Below are 18484 nucleotides of genomic sequence, written 5' to 3'. Positions count from 1 at the left end.
ACCAGTACTTTAAGAGATGTTCAAAACTTCATACGAGGAGAAATCATGCTGAAATTATGAATGCCATAAAAACCAGCCGACCTCGACTGTCTTGTTTCTCCCTTCTTCCATCACAGTAGACAACAACAGAGTTTCAAGACACAAACCGAAATTAAAAATCGACACCTGGGTAATCCACTTATTAAATAATATCAAAATGAAAGCCAAAGTATAAACATCCGGATAATGCAAAGATCACAACCAGCAGCCTCGGGATGTTGACAAATAACCCAGATGATTAGATTCTAATTAGTTCCTGCTGGGAGCTATAATGTTTCATTCAAAAAACAGGCAAATTAGAAGATATATACAGTGACGCTTTATGACCTTCATGATCTTTGTTGCCTTGGCGATAAATCAAACAATCGAGTCTCGACCTTGATGTACAAAAACTAGCTTTTCCTGGTTCGCCACTGAGTGAACCACTGTTCATACGACCATTTCATTGTATTTTTTAAGCAGGTCCCTTATGAGGAGGGGATTTCCACTCCTGACCGGTACTGGTACCAAGTGTACAGGGTGGTAGTTATTTTAGGTACCCGCTATGTCGATCAGATACGTAGCCATTTCCTTCTTATCGATGAGGGTTATGTCTGATCTGTTGTGTGGGATTGTTTTGTCCGTTATTATGGCGCGGTCCCAGTACAGTTTGTGGGTTGGGGTCTCTAGTACGGTCTGGGATTCTTGCTTGTAATACGGTACGCTTTCTTTGACTAACTAGTATTTACTGGCTAGTTTCTGATGTATTATCCTGGCTACCTGATCGTGTCTGTGAGTGTACTCCGTCTGGGTGATCACCTTGCAACCTGTGGTGATGTGTTGGATCCTTTCTGAGGCCAGGTGGCATCGTCCATATGTGTCTTCTGACACTCCGGGATCTTTGGCGATGTATGTATTTTCTATAGTTCCTAGTGTTAATTACCTGGTCTTGGATGGCGAGCGTGAATCCTTCAGTCTCGGGGAAGAGCGTCCCGCTCGTGAATCATGCATTGGTAGCAATTTTATCTTTATCTGATGGAGGTCATTGTGTCCGCCATGGGGTCTTCTTTGCCCATCTTTCTAGCTTCATTATTAATAATAATTAATAATGAAGCTAGAAAGATGGATTGCATCAGGGAATTCCAGTCGGCCGAAATTACCGTTGAAACTGGTGAAGAGATTGAAGCTATGGCAGAGGAAGAGACCTACAGATATCTGGGGATGATGCAAGTTTAACAGCTACACCACAAAAAGATCATGCACTCTTCACTGAGAAATACAATAAGAGAGACTGGGAAGCTTGCTAAAATCAAAGCTAAATGCTGGAATACGGTCACAGTCAAAAACACCTACAGACTACTAGTACTGAGATACTCTTTCAGAGGATTATAGATTGGATCAACACTTAGCTTGAGGGATTATGAGATCGACCAGGATAATGATGACCAAGAGCCGCGAACATTGCCAAACGTTGGTCATCGACAGATGATCATAATCCGGGAAGAAGGAGGGAGGGGTTTGATAGATTTCACTGAACAACAGAAAAAGGCGATTAAGAACCTGAGGGATTACTACCATGAAAACACAGCGTCAATCTACCAAGCCATAAGGAAGATAAACAAATGACACGCACCGCTCAACTTTAAACAGGAGAACCCACTCACTCAGAAGAAGAAACAAAGACAGAAAGATGGGCGAAGAAGGCACTCCATGGCAGACACTATAATGACCTTCCCGGAGGAACAGATCACACATGTCGACGATGCCACCTTTGCCCCTGAAAGAAAACCGCGATCCGGAACACTTTAGAACAGTCAGATTGATCTATTATTGGCCAATAAGAGTAACCGGATATAAAAACCACCGCACGCACCTGGTACCAGTACCCATTGTGGAATGGGGAAAACCCTTTATGAGAAGAAAGAGATAATAATAATAATCATATTCTGTAGGCGTCAAATCCTAGCCAGTCTGCAATCTGGATTTCGTAAAACAATGAAATGCGTATCTGAAACGTTTGAAAGGTCGTCGTATCTGAAAATCCATTAAGAGATGCGCAGTTGCTGATAATTTTTATTTATCACATACTTCCATTGCGCAACATTTGAGATAAATATTGGTCTTCAAATACTTTCAAATTTAGGTGTACACATCAAAAGTAAACTTGAGGAAATATTCACCATATTCTAACCTTTTAGTAATAGTTTACATAAACCCCTCAGAGATTACGTATTAGGTCCTCATTAAATACAAAAATTAAGATACTCTTTCAATTGAAAAGACGATCACTTGAGTCAAAGATAACGAACTTGTTGTTGTTATTATCAATGCTGGCCACCTCCCCGAAGGAAGATAGTAAGGATTTTTTTCGTAGCAAACTCTAATGCAAGACGTATCTGAGCTATGAAGATTAGCGAATGTCTTTTGTAATAAATGTTAGGTGTTTCAGGATCACCTTGTTTGTACATCAAAGAAATAAATAAATAAAATTTGAATGTAGAAGAAAAATTTTATAAAATGACTGAAACGAATTTGAACTATATATATATTTTTTAATTTATAAGAAGATAATACGAGCACATAGCATAATTGGTGTGTGGATAGCTTATGTAATATATATTTTTAAAAATAATAAGAATTATCGGATTTATACCGGTCCAATTTTAATGGAATTTGAGAAAACTCAACAAATCGTTCTAAAAGAGCAAAATTTCATGAAAATCCATTCTCTGGGAGTAGAGTTACTACATGCGGACGGACGAACGGACGGTCAAATAAATAATAATTGTCGGATTTATGTTGGTCTGATTTTAATGAAATTTGGGATGGCTCGATAAATGCTTCTAAAAGGCCAAATATAAAATTTTATAAAATATTCATTCTTGTGGTGTCGAGTTATTACATGCGGACGGACAGACATAGTGGAGACAACAGGTGCATTATCGTTTATTGTGCTGCTTATGCTTATTTATATGAGTGACCGAGAGAAAATATTTAATTTTAGGGAATTTATCTAATATACAGAGATTTGTTGGATCATCCTAAACCTTCATTAAAATTAAACCATTCGAAATCCAGCAATTATTATTTCTTTTCTTTTTTTTTCTTTTTTTTTTGTGGACGTCACATAGGCTAGACATAGCCTGCTGACTAGACATTAGGCTAGACCATATGCTAGACATTGGACAGTTGACTAGACATTAGGCTAGACTATATGCTAGACATTGGACTCTTCACTAGACATTAGGCTAGACCATATGCTAGACATTGGACGATTGGAAAAGAGTCGCCTGGTCTGATGAATCAAGGTTCCAACTCCATCATGCCGAATGGACGGGTGCTTATTCTATGGCGAGCAGGTGAACAATTGCAACTAGGCTGCAAGGCCAGACGAAAACAGACCGGCATAGTGTATCATGATTTGGGGGATGTTTTCATGGACATACATAACTGACCACCCTCATCCTCATTGAATACCCTCACCAGAAGATCCTACCTCGGCATTGTAACATAACCAGACACTATACCACGATACACGCATACTACTACACTGATTGGCCTTTATCTGTACGTTAGCTACACATAAAACACGTGGAGTTGCCATAGTTTGGTTGAGGCTGCATACAACAATAAAAAAATTTTAAAAAAACTCGGCATTGTTTTAGACCAAGTTTTGCTCTTCACGGTGACTTTGCATCCAGATGGCAGTGGACTCTTTCAACAAGACAACGCCCATTGTCACAAGGCCCACACTGCGCAGGAATGGTTTGAGGACCATTTCGTGTGCTGTCCTGGAAGCCAATTCCCCCCAAAATCAAACTCATCGAACATTTGTAGGTTGCAGAGGAACGCAGTATTCGCCCGTCCACACCAGTGCCTTTCTCCATTGCCGAACTTCGGAAGTTCTTCTGTCCATCTAGTCCAGGATGCCTGAGGACACCTCCCACGGTCTCGTGAAGTCAATACCACGCCGGGTGCACACGGTTATCATGGCGAAAGGTGGCTCAACACTCTATTAGGTAAGTGGTCATAATGTTTTGGCTCGTCAGCGCATACGGACATCTTGTGGACTTCGATCTCTCGACGCAAATTCAAAAACAACTTATATATTTGGTTGTTATGAAAGAAATACAATGGCGTACGTGTAATAAATAAATAACTGTTGTACTCATAATCTGCGTGACTTTTTGATCATTCCATACACGTGCGCCTTCTACCTGTACACTACAAAATCAACCAGGCTGCTTCATCCGCCTTCCTCTACCTTTTCACTGCCAGCAGATTCGTGTGGGAGTACACCTGCATATTTTAAAAACGCTACTCATAATTATTATAGCACAAATAATCCTTTAAAAAAAAGGAAAATTTTCACGCAAAAATTAACATTTCGAATGGCTGGATGAAACATAAGATTTCATGAAAATCTGTTCACTAGGAATCGAGTTGTTACATGCCGACGGACGGACGGACTGTGTAAGGCAGTGATAAAATCTCGTGGAGGATAATTTGATGAAAAGTTATATAATTATGAAGACTAATCATTTCAATATTTTTTGCTGTAAATTTTGTATTGCGTTTTTTTTTTTTTTTAATCTAAACTCTGTAAGAAATGGATTTTTAGTTCTAGCTAACGAAAATTAAATTTGGAATAGGCAAGTTAGTTACTAAGGTTGAGTTAATTTGTTATGAATGTTAATGATTATGAAATAATGTAAGGGTGCTACAGGGGTGATAGTATAAAGGAATTAGTAAAGAAATTATATTCTACATGTAAATTTAAAGGCCCCTCATGTCCTGCTTTCTCAGTGGATGTGGCACACAGGAGGAACAAATGACAAGAACTCCAACATATATATATTTTTTTTTGTTTGTTTCAGATTGGGACTGGTTATTTTGTTGGGCGTAATTTCTCGTTTGTGATACCACTAACAAGAATTTAGTTAGCTTTAAAATTCAAAATATAACCAAATTTTAAATTTCAAAATATATGTACTTTTAAAGATCTCTTTGTACAGAATTTCAAAAAGCCAACATTTTAGGCGCGTTAGCAAATATGAATTTTTTTTTTCATTTGTTCGTCTGTCTGTCCGCATGTAATAAGTCGACTCCCAGTAAATGAATCTTCGTGAAATTTTATTAATATTAGTATCAATATTAACAGTGGCAAATGATGCAAATAAACAAATGATGCATTAGCCAAACAAAAAAGACAAAAAGAAAGAAGAATTAAAGCTGCACTACGAATTTTTTAGGGCTTCAAAGACTACATATTCATTTTATATATACTGTATATATTTTTGTTGTTGTTGTGTCTAACGTAAGGTGGCCCTAATTTCGATTATTTTACTGGATAATAATCGAAAACAAAGTTATAAACACGCGCTGTGGTAATCTTGTTGAATTGTGTATTCTCCAGACACGCAAGAATGAGCAAGGCACATGACTTCCTCCACTCCCTTTCACTATTTTTCGTCAGTTCCAGGCTTGCTACAACAGTGACACGTGTATTTTAGATGATGTGTACTGCATCTCCTAAAATTTGTAGAGGTGTCGCAACTGTAGGGCCAAAAGACTAATAATCACCACAGCCATTTTTTTTTTGAATGTGTCTGTAAAAAAAAAAAAAAAAGTTTGCTTTTTTCAAACATTGGCAAACCTGCTTTAGAACACACACAAATTTCTGACGAGATATGGTACAGCGCCATCTGACTCTTCTTGTCTGTAATTCAAACGATTTAAATATTGATTACTTTTCATTCGAGTATATATAAAGCATAGATTTTAAATGGGTAAGTTTCCATCCATTCCCCAGTTACGCTCCACAAAACATCTTCAAAATAACATACGACAAGTGGCACACGTGGACTCTTGCGTAAAATGAAAGCTACGTGGCAAAACTAGGTGAACAGACGACACGCGCACAATTTAGTTCGTTTGGCTGAAACTAGCAGAAGACATTCACCGTTGTTTGCGCAATAACATTTTATAAAAGTTGTTTTCTGCAATTAAAAATGAAACATCAAAGCTGATTGGTTATCACTTTCGTGTATCAATACATTTATAAGCTTGGTGACATCCCAACAAAGATATTTAAATAATTAATTCAACGAAATATAATTAAAATAGCAATTATTAATTATAATATTTATACAATATGCATCCAGTTCTGTTGGGAATTCTATATATGGAAGAAAATAACATCGGAACGTTGCAATGGCCAGCACAGAGGCCGACCTTAACCCAACTGAACAAATTTGGGAATTAAGCAAAACGCAGATTTAGGGCAAGGTCAAGACGGTTCCCCTCATTAATAGAACTCACGAATACTTTAACGAGAGGAGTACAAAATACTGCTACTATCTTTCTATTATAAATTGGTAGAAATTCTCCCAAGACAAACACCGGCCAAAGAGCTATTAATTTCTTTGAATATATTATGTTTTATTTATAACTATACTTTGTTCCTCATTTGGACTTAACTTTATAGTTTAATAGTGGTGTTGAATTTCAGAATGATTGTTCTAACTATGAGATGGAATGTTATTAATCTTTTCTTAAACCACGTAAACTGGAGCTCATATTTTCACTTTGAGGTGCCTAATGGAATTTTTATCTTCCCTTTTTAAAGACGTGTAGTTTGACTGAATAGTTTCAATCAAAGACAAATAATAATTCAGATTTGTGCTAGCAGTTTTGTATCTTCTTTATATTACTGAACCCGGGTCGATTAGCATTTATTTTGCTGCTTTTTTTGTTTTATTTTGTTGATTTTTCTGTTAAGAGAGTTTTACAAGGCCCATAATACGTGGAAAGGAAATTTGAATCCTGATCCAGTATGTTCTTGTCACATTACTCAACCATTGATATAAAACTCTGCATTCTCAACTGTTGCATTGTTTTCAAATATCTCTTACTATCTTCTCCACTCTCTCATAGGGCATTGTTCTTCTGGAATGACATCTGTAATTCCCTAACTCTCTTTCAAACCAGTCCGAATACGTCTCCCAACCAGTCAACATCCATTCACTGTCCTACTCCAACTCGCAGACTTTTCGTCTTCCTCGTTTATCGCTTCTACTTTCTGTTTTCTGGAACAGACTTCTTCTACGTGTATGTTTCGAAAATTACAATCTACTCCAAGTCAAATTCTTCTATATAACCAATTTTTCATGGAAACATACTCGAACAATTACTTGTAGTATTTAAGCGATTTATAAGTTTCTAAAATGTTCTTTTTCCGAAGAGTATCGTGGCTTTTTCTAGAAAGTATACTCCTGCAGAAAATGTCCTCCATGATTTGAAACAAGATTTGAATTACAACAGCAATTGGATGTCTTTAGTTCTATTTTACTAGTTTTTTACACGTTACTTTGAATTTGCAGAATTCGGGACAGAATAATTGACTGGGTCATCAGTCTTTCTACTCACAGGATGTCCTTATGTGTGGCAGGGAGTGGGGGGAACTTCCCTCGCTCGCAAGAGAGAATTCCAAAGGACTCTTCATTTGAATCTCTATTATTTGGGCTCTTCGTAAATGATATTTCTTGAGATGTGGGACACTGGGGCCTCCCTGCTCATGCCTTTCTCTGATCACCTAATGATGTTACCTAAGCTCTATAAAATCATTCATTTGTTTATAGATTGTGCAATTCGCAATCAAGCTATTCAAAAATATGGATTTCAAAAATCATTTATAATTAAATTTTGATAAGAGTGTGGTTATATCCCCACATAAACATATGGCCTGGAATCGATTTCTGTCACTGCTCAAATTCGAAAAATACTTCTTGCCGAGATGGGAGGAACTTTTATGGACTTTACATTTATTTAATTCTACCAATGAAAGAAAAAGGAAAATTGAAATTTTGTATTCCAAAATAAACAATTGATGATAAACCGATGGCAATAATTAACCATCCCTGTCACATCTCAAACCCATAAATCTCAATCTTGAACGTGAATCTTGGAGTTAAGGGAATACTGAGTTAGAAGTTTAAAAAAAGCATCTTTCAGGTTTCTCAGAGAGAAGAAAAGATCAATTAAGGGTCAAGTGAAGTGTTTTCCTATAAATATTGTTTATCATACACCCTTAAGTTAATGAGTGTCGTGTAATTGGAGTATAAGTAATTGAATGTACTGGATTTAAATTCTCCAGCATTTAGTGTACAATAAACATATTATTTTTTTTAAATTTTTATCAAAGACGTAGTACAGTGTCTTTCATTTCTCAAATAATTTAGTATATCCCATCTTATTCCTTTAGCACAGCGTGGGTGACACAGTGGTTATAGTCACCGTCCTCCCCACACTGGGTAGAAAAGGCCAGCATTCGAATCCCGTTAATGACGCGAGGACCTATGTTTTTTTCGCTCCATAGCTGAGTTAGTCGGTCCCAGGCGTTAATAGCAAGGGCCTCCTCCACCGAAACTTGGGTTTTTCGTCCAGCAAAAGAAGCAAATCGAGAAGAGAACACACGCGCATGGACATAATACCATTTGGGACATTTTCAAACTAGTAGATTAATGATTGTATGCTGCATAAAACCAAGTGCGCACTGTAGAAGTCTCCTTGGGAGATACCCTGGGATTCCCAACCATTTTTTGTTTTATGTAGAGAAAATTGTAACACTTTTTTGTTCTTGTTTTGATCGAGTACACCAAAAGTGAAAGAAGATACATCGTAAGATGTCATTGCAACTTTACTGACAAAGAACTAAAATACGTTTGTGAATCCAGCAATTGAATCATAACCGCGTTCTAATTCAGACTTTGCTGATATCGCATCCGTTACAGCTACGCCGCAATAGCACGTCCTTGACTCGAATATGTAAACAACAAAATATCATGTGGTTACTGCCATGAGAGCTCTGCTCATCAACGTATATGAATACAATAAGTATTCTACAGTACACTTTTATTCAAAAACAAGCAATAACTGAACCTTTTTGGCAGGATTCAACATTACGAAACAGAAACAAAGGCGCAGCCTTGATGTTTTCCCCATATAGCATTAGCATTAGCATTAGCATTAGTAGAGGCATATGATGCAAGAAAGCAAGCTTATTCAGCATCAGCCAAAAAAAAAAAAAAAAAAAAAAAAACCCTCTCCCATTTCACCCCTCCGTTCGTTCGAAATACCTGTCCAGTTGAGCTTTAAATTTGTTTAGGCTATCAACTTCAACAACAAGTGATGGAAGTCGGTTCCACCAACCAACCACCCGCTGGCCAAAGGCAAATTTCCGCACATCTATCCGACATCCGTCCTTCCTCAATTTGAATTTATGCCCTCTGAGGTGATTATTCTGAGAAAGATGAAGAATCCCATTGGCATTGAGCATGCTCAAACCATTCAAAGCCTTATACACCTCTATCAGATCACCTCGCCGATGCCTAGTCTCCAGACTCTGTAATTTGCAAAACTTAAGCCTTTCTTCGTAAGAGCAACCCTTTGTTCCATTTACTAATCTTGTTGCCCTTCTCTGTACCCGTTCCAGCAGCTCTACATCCTTCCTGAAATGAGGCCTCCAGACCTGTATACAGTACTCACGATGTGGCCTAACCATTGCCTTATACAAGGGAATAATCACCTCCTTATCCCTGCTAGAAAAATTCCTGTATATCATTGACAAGACACCATGAGCTACTCTTGCAGCTCGTCTGCACTGCTCAGAGAACTTCATATCTGCCTGCACAATTACCCCCAGGTCCTTTTCATTCTCCACCACTGTCAGTGTAGTACCGCAGAGTTGATACATTGCTCTGGGGTTACTGTTACCCATATGTAGTACTTTACATTTGTCAATGTTAAACTTCATTTGCCACCTCTCAGCCCATCTGTTCAACCTTTCCAGATCCTGTTGCAGCAGCATAGCGTCAGTAGTGTCCTTAACGACCCTGCCAACCTTTGTATCATCTGCAAACTTAGACATTAAACTTGATATCCCATCATCAATATCATTCATAAACACCGAAAACAACAATGGACCCAACACTGAACCTTGAGGAACTCCACTAATAACATTAGTCCACGTTGAGCAGTGTCCATTGATTACCACTCTCTGTCTTCTGCCACTCAACCATCCCCTTATCCATAGCAGCAATTTGCCTCCAATGCCACACTGCTCCAATTTGTGCAGCAGTCTTCCATGTGCAACAGTATCAAAAGCCTTTCTAAGATCCAAATATATAATATCAAAGTTATTCCCTGCATCCAGTTCTTTTGTGACTACATCATAGTATCCAATCAAATTGGTCAGGCAAGACCTGCCCTTAACAAAACCATGCTGCGTCTGAGCTATAACTGAATTCTTGTCTAGATGATCCTGCAGTGCTTCTTTAACCAGTGCCTCCATTAATTTACCTGGAACAGAAGTTAAACTAACAGGTCTATAATTACTTGTGTCAGCCTTTGATCCTCCTTTGTGAATTGGGGTTACATTTGCACATCTCCAGTCTATGGGTACCTCCCCTGAGTCCAAAGAAGCTCTCATAATTATGGCTAGGGGTTTGCATACTTCTTTTGCTGCCTCCTTTAATATAACTGGATAGATCCCATCCACCCCAGGTGCCTTTTTTATGTTTATCCTCAACAATCTCTCCTCCACTTTCCTCTCAGTTATTACAAAATCATCCAGCTCACTGCCAATGTTTACTTTACCTACATCATTCTCCTTCCTGAATAACTCCTCATGCGTGAATGTAGATGCAAAATACTCGTTTAGATTGTTAGCCACCTGAGCAGGATCCTCAACTGTTGAACCATCAATATCCAGTGGACCAATCTGATTCATCCCTTTCCTTCTCGAGTTCAAGTATGTAAAGAACTCCTTTCTGTTTTTCTTTGCATCCTTTGCCAAGGATTTTTCGTAGTCTGCCTTTGCCTGCCTAATCTCCTTTGTGACTTGGTTACAGACCAACTTATATCTATCATAGGCTTCCATGTCACCCATTAATTTGTATGTATCCCATGCATTTTTCTTCTCTGCCACATGTCTCATTAGTCCATCTGACAACCATTTAGGCCTAAACCTTGAACAATATTTCTTAGTTGGTATGTAAAGCCTGGTAGCCACCAAGATTAGTTCCTTGAATGCTTCCCATTTTGAGTTTGCTGTTGGTAACATCATCAGTTGGTCCCACTGTATAGAATTTAAATACTGTCTCAGACCATCATAGTCGCCTTTACGAAAACAAAAACCCTTCCCTTTACCTCTGATGGTAGTTACCTCCTTGAGTAAATCCCACTTCAACACACTGTGATCACTGCCACCTAGTGGTTCACTTATCTGCAGGTTCTTAATGCATGAAGAATCACTACTGATAATCAGATCAAGAGTATTGCTCCCTCTTGTTGCCTCACGAACATGCTGATGTAGAAAACAATCATCCAATAAATCCACAAAAGCCTTGCTAGTGTGCGAGTGACCAACCCACAAATTCCAGTCAATATCTGGGAAATTAAAATCCCCCATTATAAGACTCTCTGATTTACTGGCCCACTCTATTTCCCTGTACAATATATTATTATACTCATCAGAGTCATTAGGCCTATAGCACACTCCTACTCTCAATTTTGATTTCCCTATGCTTATGTCACACCAAACTGACTAGACACTGCCCTGTCCATCGATGTCAACTGGCTTCACTTCCTTTGACTTTATGTGTTTCTTAATTAATAGCATAACCCCTCCTCCCCTCCTGTCCTGTCTATCCTTTCTATACACATTGTATTCCCCAAATTCCAGTTCCGCATTACTTATATCTGTGTGACACCACGTCTCTGATATCCCAACAATATCTGCCTTTGATGTTTTGAGCAATACCTCAAATACCTCATATACAAAAATCTAAAAGAAACATCCATAACAGTTTCAAATTGTACTCGTAGTTTTGATCCCTTTTAGTTGCGGCCTCCCTTAGGGTCAGTGGGGCCCAGTATTATAAGATTTTGCAGTACCATATTTACACCCGGACAGAATACTTTAATCCAGTTAAGCTGGACGAAGGTATTGATTTTGAGATTTTCAGACTTAAACACAATTTCCAACACGATGATTACATTTATTTAACTATCATTCCATTTCAAAACCGATTATGTCCATAAGGAGCATCTATTTAGAGACTAAAACCAGACAAATAAGTAACTGCTAAGACATACTTGTTTGTATACTTTGGTCAATCAAAATAATGTTTTATCGATCACAGAAATTGTTTCTCAGTCCACTGAAAGACCCTCGTGGGCCCGGTTGATAGAATTGCCGTCTTCCCCACATCGGGTTGAAAAACAAAAGACCTGGTTCGAGTCCCGTCGATGACGAGAGGAATTTTTATGGGCCTTTTTTACAACGTGGATCAGTTAGTCGGTTTCAGTTTGCATGGTTTTTCCTCCCAGAAATTCAGGTTTTTTTCTCCAGTAAATAGAAAATCGACCACAGAACACACACAATTTACATACAGTATATATGGAACAATATGGCCTTATTCACTGATGCTCCTAAAATGCAATAACAACAACCATGCTGAAAGAAACTTTTAAGATTATCAATTTAGAAAGTTTTTGGAGTAAGGAATTTTAGTTGTATCTAGAAAAATGGATTTGCATTTATGTATAGACGGTTATAAGTTTCTAAAATTTGGTTCTTAAATCGGTACATTTTTTTTCAAAATTTTAACCGGGTCTTAAAAATGATCCTCTTTCCAAATTTTAACAATGCGTTCAACACTTTTTTTTAAATATTATTCTCTTATTGCAAAAAAAAGAAAAGAAAAAAGCTAATTATTGGTTTAAAAATGAGGACCTTGAGATTGATTGGCTCCATATGCATCGGCACAATGATTATGAAAGTAAATAAAAACACAGAAAAAAAGAAACAGAGGAAAATGTACCATTGTATACTCCAAAATCAGTGTCAACAAACCTACCTTGGATATATCACTAATTCTATGGGACATAAGAACCGAATCAGCTTCACAGGTCGGATACAAAACGCAGTGTTCTACTAATACACTAACAAGGTTCGCACCTACGTTCGTGGTATCAATAATGTTGGGATGATCAAGAGTTGAGCCACGACAGCTTCCAGCTGTGATGACATCGTAGGGTGTGTCATCATCAATGCGCAACCAGTAGACCTGGCATATGCTGGCCACTAGGTGGAGTTGCCGTGGTAGACCCCAGCTGTTTTCGGCTGATGCAATGAGAACACTAAGTGCAGGATATTGGGTTAGTAGTCACAGTGCGGGTACGTCATACACCACCTGGCAAGGGCATGAAAATACTAAAATGACTTCTGATGAGCTCTGGATATGTGTGTGTGTGCATGTGCACCGGTTGGAATTCGTCTGTCTAGTAAAAGAGAAAACAATCAAGATAGTGGTAATACTGCTTCCTGTCTTCTTTGAATAACTTAATTTCCGTTGTTGTCCGTTTGTTTTTACACCAAAGCAACAAGGCAATGAGCCGTTGGTATATTAATACGACTGTGTATAAGTTGTGTTCTAAAGCCGGTTTTATTGCTTTACTGGGTGAAAAATTCAAGGTTCAGGAAGACTAAACTTGCATTCTTCGCCTGAAACCGACTAATTTGGCCACGGCGTGAAAAGATCCTGTAAAATTCCAACTCTAACAGGATTTGAATCCAGACATTTCCACATGTGGATGTAGAAGTAGGAAGGCATTTAACTGAATTAAAATATTTAAATTAAAGTAAGTCTAGAAAAATGTTCAAGATCATTGCTGCCGTATGCTAAAATTTTAGGTCCAGTACCAGTCAACTTAAGAGTGTACTTAACAAAATTACCATTTTTATCAAGAATACGCTCAAATTATTTGGGTCACACATTGATGCTGTCAAGGAGTTCCTCAAGGTTATATTCTATCACCTATATTGTTCAACGTGTATGCTGGGGAAATTTTTAAAGAAGCTTTAGATGAACAGAAGGGATAAAGATTAATGGCAATACAATAAATATGATTAGATACGCAGATGATACTATATTGCTGGCCAGCTCTGAGAAGGATTTACAAGCATTAATGGATAGAGTTAATATAGTAAGTGAAAATTTTGGTCTGAAGTTAAATATCAAGAAAACAAAACTTATGATGATCAGCAAGAAAGAAGTGCAAACAAAAATTACAATCAATAATGAAGAAATTGAAAGGGTTAAAAGTTATCGCTATCTTGGATGTATGTTGGGCGAGGACTGGGACCATTCTATCGAAGTACGCTCAAAAATTGAACAAGCACGTGCAGCCTTTCTTAAAATGAAGAAGATTGCCACAGGGATCTTACGCCTCCTTTAAGAACAAGAATATTGAGATGTTTTGTCTTTTCTGCCATCCTTTATGGAGCTGAGGCCTGGTCGCTGACAAAGAAGACCTAGAATAAGTTAAATGATTTTGAGAAGTGGTGTTACAGACGAATGTTGAGTTTCATGGATTGATAAGATAAAGAATGATGAGATCATGAGACGAATGAAGAAGAAAAGACAGAAATAACTAACACCATTAAGGAGAGGAAACTAAAATATTTAGGACATTTGATGAGGAATTACAAATATAAGATGTTGCAATTGATAATCCAGGTCAAGATCAATGGAAAAAGAAGTCGAGGGAAAAGAAGGAAATCTTGGTCAGCAAACCTCAGAGAGTGGTATAATCAGAGTAACGAGGATTTGTTTAGAGCTTCTACTTATATTATTTTAAATATTTTAAATATTTAAAAACATTTTTAAATATTTATAAATGGGAAAATATATTTATATATTTAATATTTATATTAAATATTAAAATAATCAAATAAATATTAAAAATATACAGTAATTTTACTAGTCATAGATTTAAAAATAAATATTTTTCTCATTTACCATTTTTATAGTTCCATGTATCGTTAAACCTCTGACCACTGCCGTGATGGGATTGGATACCTTTGAATAAAGAAAAGTACCTCTAGTAAAATCTTTACTTAAATATGTTAATCTGTCTTGTCTTCGTGTGTTATGCCCAAGGCAACTAAGGCGAGAGGTGTCAGTGTACCATGTCTGTAATTCCATATTTTCTTCAGCTAGTTTGCCTGTTTATTGGATGCAAAACCCAATTTTCAAAGAGTTGAACCATTTAATCCCCAACCGAAACAAAGAAAACCGAATATATTGTGGAAAAAAGTGCATAAAAATACCTCTCGTGTCCAATTTGAAACTAGAACTTCCCAGATGGTAAAAAACATCGTTACAGACTTGCTTTGATGGTAGTGTGCCTCAAAGCTGATAGTCTGCAAGAGTTCAAGCTACTGTTTCACTGATCTCTACATTTTAGGGACACTTCCATTGCTCCAAATGGCATACAATGTTTAATTGCAGCCAGATATTATTTTCTATAGCTGTACCAATAACTCGAAATCCTGCAGTCAGCATTTTGTTTTCTGTTTCGGTTCCAAATAGATGTTGCCAGTGGCTAATGGGTTGACGAACGGTTTTCTGCGAATCATAGCATATGGGGAAGAAACGTAAGGGATCAGTTAAGTGTCCGTCCTCCCAAAGAAAAACAAACAAAAAAAAGTTCAAGTGATGACCCTGACACTGTTTGAATGTTTCAAACATTACACCATGAAAAGGTCGCAGGAAGACTGTATATATGATTTTGTTTCATTTTTGTGACAATTATTTCTGAAATGAGAGACCAGCTTGGATGAAAGGAGAAGGAGAGAGAAAAAATGTGGAAAATTTTTCCTCTCTTACAAACCTGTTAATTTAACTTTACACTGAGCAACGCTTTTGTTTCGAAAACCGCTAGGTACAGCAGATATCGCGACAGCACAGGGTCGGCTTCTGATGTTTGTAGACCCTACAAACTCTTCATTTGGTGTTCGTATGTCATAGGTACCGTTTATTCTGAGGCCTAATTACATACGACTATATAATAATAATAATAAAAATTTTTATTCATAGAAATGTAGGACACGATTCCCGCTACAGGCAACCAGAGAAATCTCACAATTAACTGTACACGGATCCTTAGCAGCATCCCCATGAGGTTGGTGATGGTTGATTTCTGTGGAAGTACTGAGTGCAGGTATTCTGGCCTATGCTGAAAGCAATGCTCGATAATGGTGTGCAGGATTGTTTTTTCAATGATTTTTTGCAAAGAGCATCCGACAGCGATTGGTCTGAAGTCTTTTACAGATTTTGGGTTTTTTATTTTGGGGATAGGTTTTACAAAATAGCTTTTCCACAGCTTCGGGAAGTTCTCCTCCATCAAAATTCTCTGGAATATGTGTGTAGTAGAACATCGATGATGTAACAGCTACAGATTTTCATCATAAATAGTAGGAAATTATCTGACCCAATCGTTACTTTATTTGGGAGGCTGTTGATTGCACTTTTTAAGTTGTCTGTTTGCTTCGCTTTCAATTTGGTTTTCCTTGAGGGGTGTTCCGAAAGTGGCTTTGGTCCATTCCTTAAAGGATGTCTCAGTCATTTTATGCACGAGGCTTTTTTTTCTGACAATTCTTTTGCCTTTTTTAGTTTTGCTTTAGCCATATCTATGTGTGCCCGTTTCTTCCCCTTCATGAAACGTGCTCTTTCTTGTTTGTACCGGGTGTGGTCCTCTGGATGCCCAGTTCTTTTCCATTTCCTGAACAATTTTTGCTTATTTTTGAAGATTACTTTCAACTGTGAGTTGAACCAGTGCTTTGCCCTGTCTGATAATTTTATTTCCTTAGATGCTCCTTCTTCAGCCATATGCATGAGTGATTGTGAGAACGCTGATAAGGCATCATCAGTGCCCAAAAGGTATAGGTTTTGCCAATTATATGCCATCAGATGTTTCAGAATGACGTCACTTTTAATATATTTTGATGAGAAAATTATCTTTGTATCACTTTTTGGATGCGGACCAGTTTGACCGATGTCCCGGATTCTTCTTAAAGTGGCTTCACACGTGAGTGGTTGGTGATCCGAAGTGAATTTCATGTAGTTATCCCTCAACTTTATATCTGGGGTATTGTAGTATATGAGATCCAGGCACTGAGTTCCTCTTGTTGCTAGCGTTTTCAATTGGATCCTTTTTAAAACTTTCATTGTATCGTCCAAGTTGCTTTTTGCCTCCCGATGTTTTGGTAGTGGCATATTTAGGTCCCCCATTATGATTGTGTCTGTGTTCGTGCTCAGGTTTGAGGTGAGCCACGTAAGAAGCTCGGCTCTGTTTTCTTTATTGTGCTCCGGTGGTAGATATATTACGCCTAATTGAAGTCTTCTCGTTTCCGTACCAAAAGTGGCAATAATAGCCTCTAAATTTTTCGATTGCGCCTCGAGTTCGTTGACTACTGAGAATCCTTTCTTGAAAAGAATCATTACACCACCTCCTCTTTTACCCTCTCTTCCATTTGCGATGCAGTTGTAACCGGAGGAGTGTGCAAGGGCATCCAGGTGTCTGTTATTATGGAGCCATGTTTCAACTAAGCATATGCAATCATTCTCCAAGTTGAGTAGTAAGGTTTGTAGTGCGTGAAGCTTATTCGATATGCTTCTTACGTTTTGAAAGATAATAATCCGGTTCGATTCTTTTGCGAGAGTTAAATTGACTGTTGATTGCTATTGGGCTCTTCGTAGGTTCGCTGTGCTGTTCCTAATTGTGGGCCTCCCAGCCCTTTCTCTATATGTATTCACTAGCGTTCCTACTGGCCAGATGTTTCTGTCCAAGAGCCGTCCTTCACTATTTAGTGGGCAGGAGAGTATGAAAGAAGAATATGCAGGATGTCTTGTGCGTATTTGCTTGACCTCTACGTCAATCCCTAATCCTTTGTCGCACATTTCTTTAATAAGATTTAGACCTGTCTGCGGGTTGAGTCTTGAGATAAATATTTTTCCTCTGGTTTGTACAGAGGATATGTTAAATCTATCGGCAAGCCTCTGACTGTGTCCTGCGACACGTTTCGTTGTGGTCTCGGTTCTATTGCGCCCATCATTGATTTGATTTGTTTTTTGAACCCTATAGGCCGCGAGATTGTTCTCAAACATGGATTGATTTGTGCGGGAGGGTATCAATGGGGCAGATTCACTCGTCTTGTTTTGCTGCGGTGCCTTCGGGGAAATGGCCGCAATCTGCGCAAAGGTAGGTTGTCTAGTAAACCCAGTATTTATTTCAGTCGTCATTGTGCTCTGGGGGTTGTCATGGGTTGATAGGGAGAGGGGACTAGCTTTGGTAGGATCTATTCTTGTTTCTAGCCTAGTCGTGTAGTTTTTCTCAGTGGAGATTTTAGATCCTGACACTCTTAGACGCAGTAGTGACTCGCCTCCTTCATTTCCAAATTATTATTCTTATCATTCCTTGCTTTTCCCTTCGTATCCCTCTGTAATTTGGATGTCTGCGTATGCTAATCTGACCATGCCTTATCCGCATCCTTGTATTGTGGCCTATTTTCCTGTTTCTTCATAGCTAGTACTACAGTGTCAATTCGAAATCACAATGT

At 38.1% G+C, this 18484-nt stretch overlaps 1 protein-coding gene across 1 annotated transcript in view; it reads right to left on the bottom strand.

The window, feature by feature from the left end:
* The window catches only part of LOC150088769 (calcium-activated chloride channel regulator 1-like), a 31657-nt gene extending 18553 nt beyond the window's left edge, over nt 1-13104 (bottom strand). The window contains exon 1 of the mRNA XM_090369637.1: nt 12939-13104. The gene's annotated coding sequence lies outside the window, so the exon portion shown is untranslated. The remainder of the gene's footprint in view (nt 1-12938) is intronic.
* Between the last annotated feature and the right edge of the window lie 5380 nt (nt 13105-18484).

The sequence above is a fragment of the Mastigoproctus giganteus genome, chromosome 3 (genome assembly GCF_048544385.1).
Source record: "Mastigoproctus giganteus isolate SK-2022 chromosome 3, ASM4854438v1, whole genome shotgun sequence".
Lineage (NCBI taxonomy): Eukaryota > Metazoa > Arthropoda > Arachnida > Uropygi > Thelyphonidae > Mastigoproctus > Mastigoproctus giganteus.
Note: the sequence above shows the minus strand (reverse complement) of the source record. Positions and strands in the feature narration are given on the sequence as shown.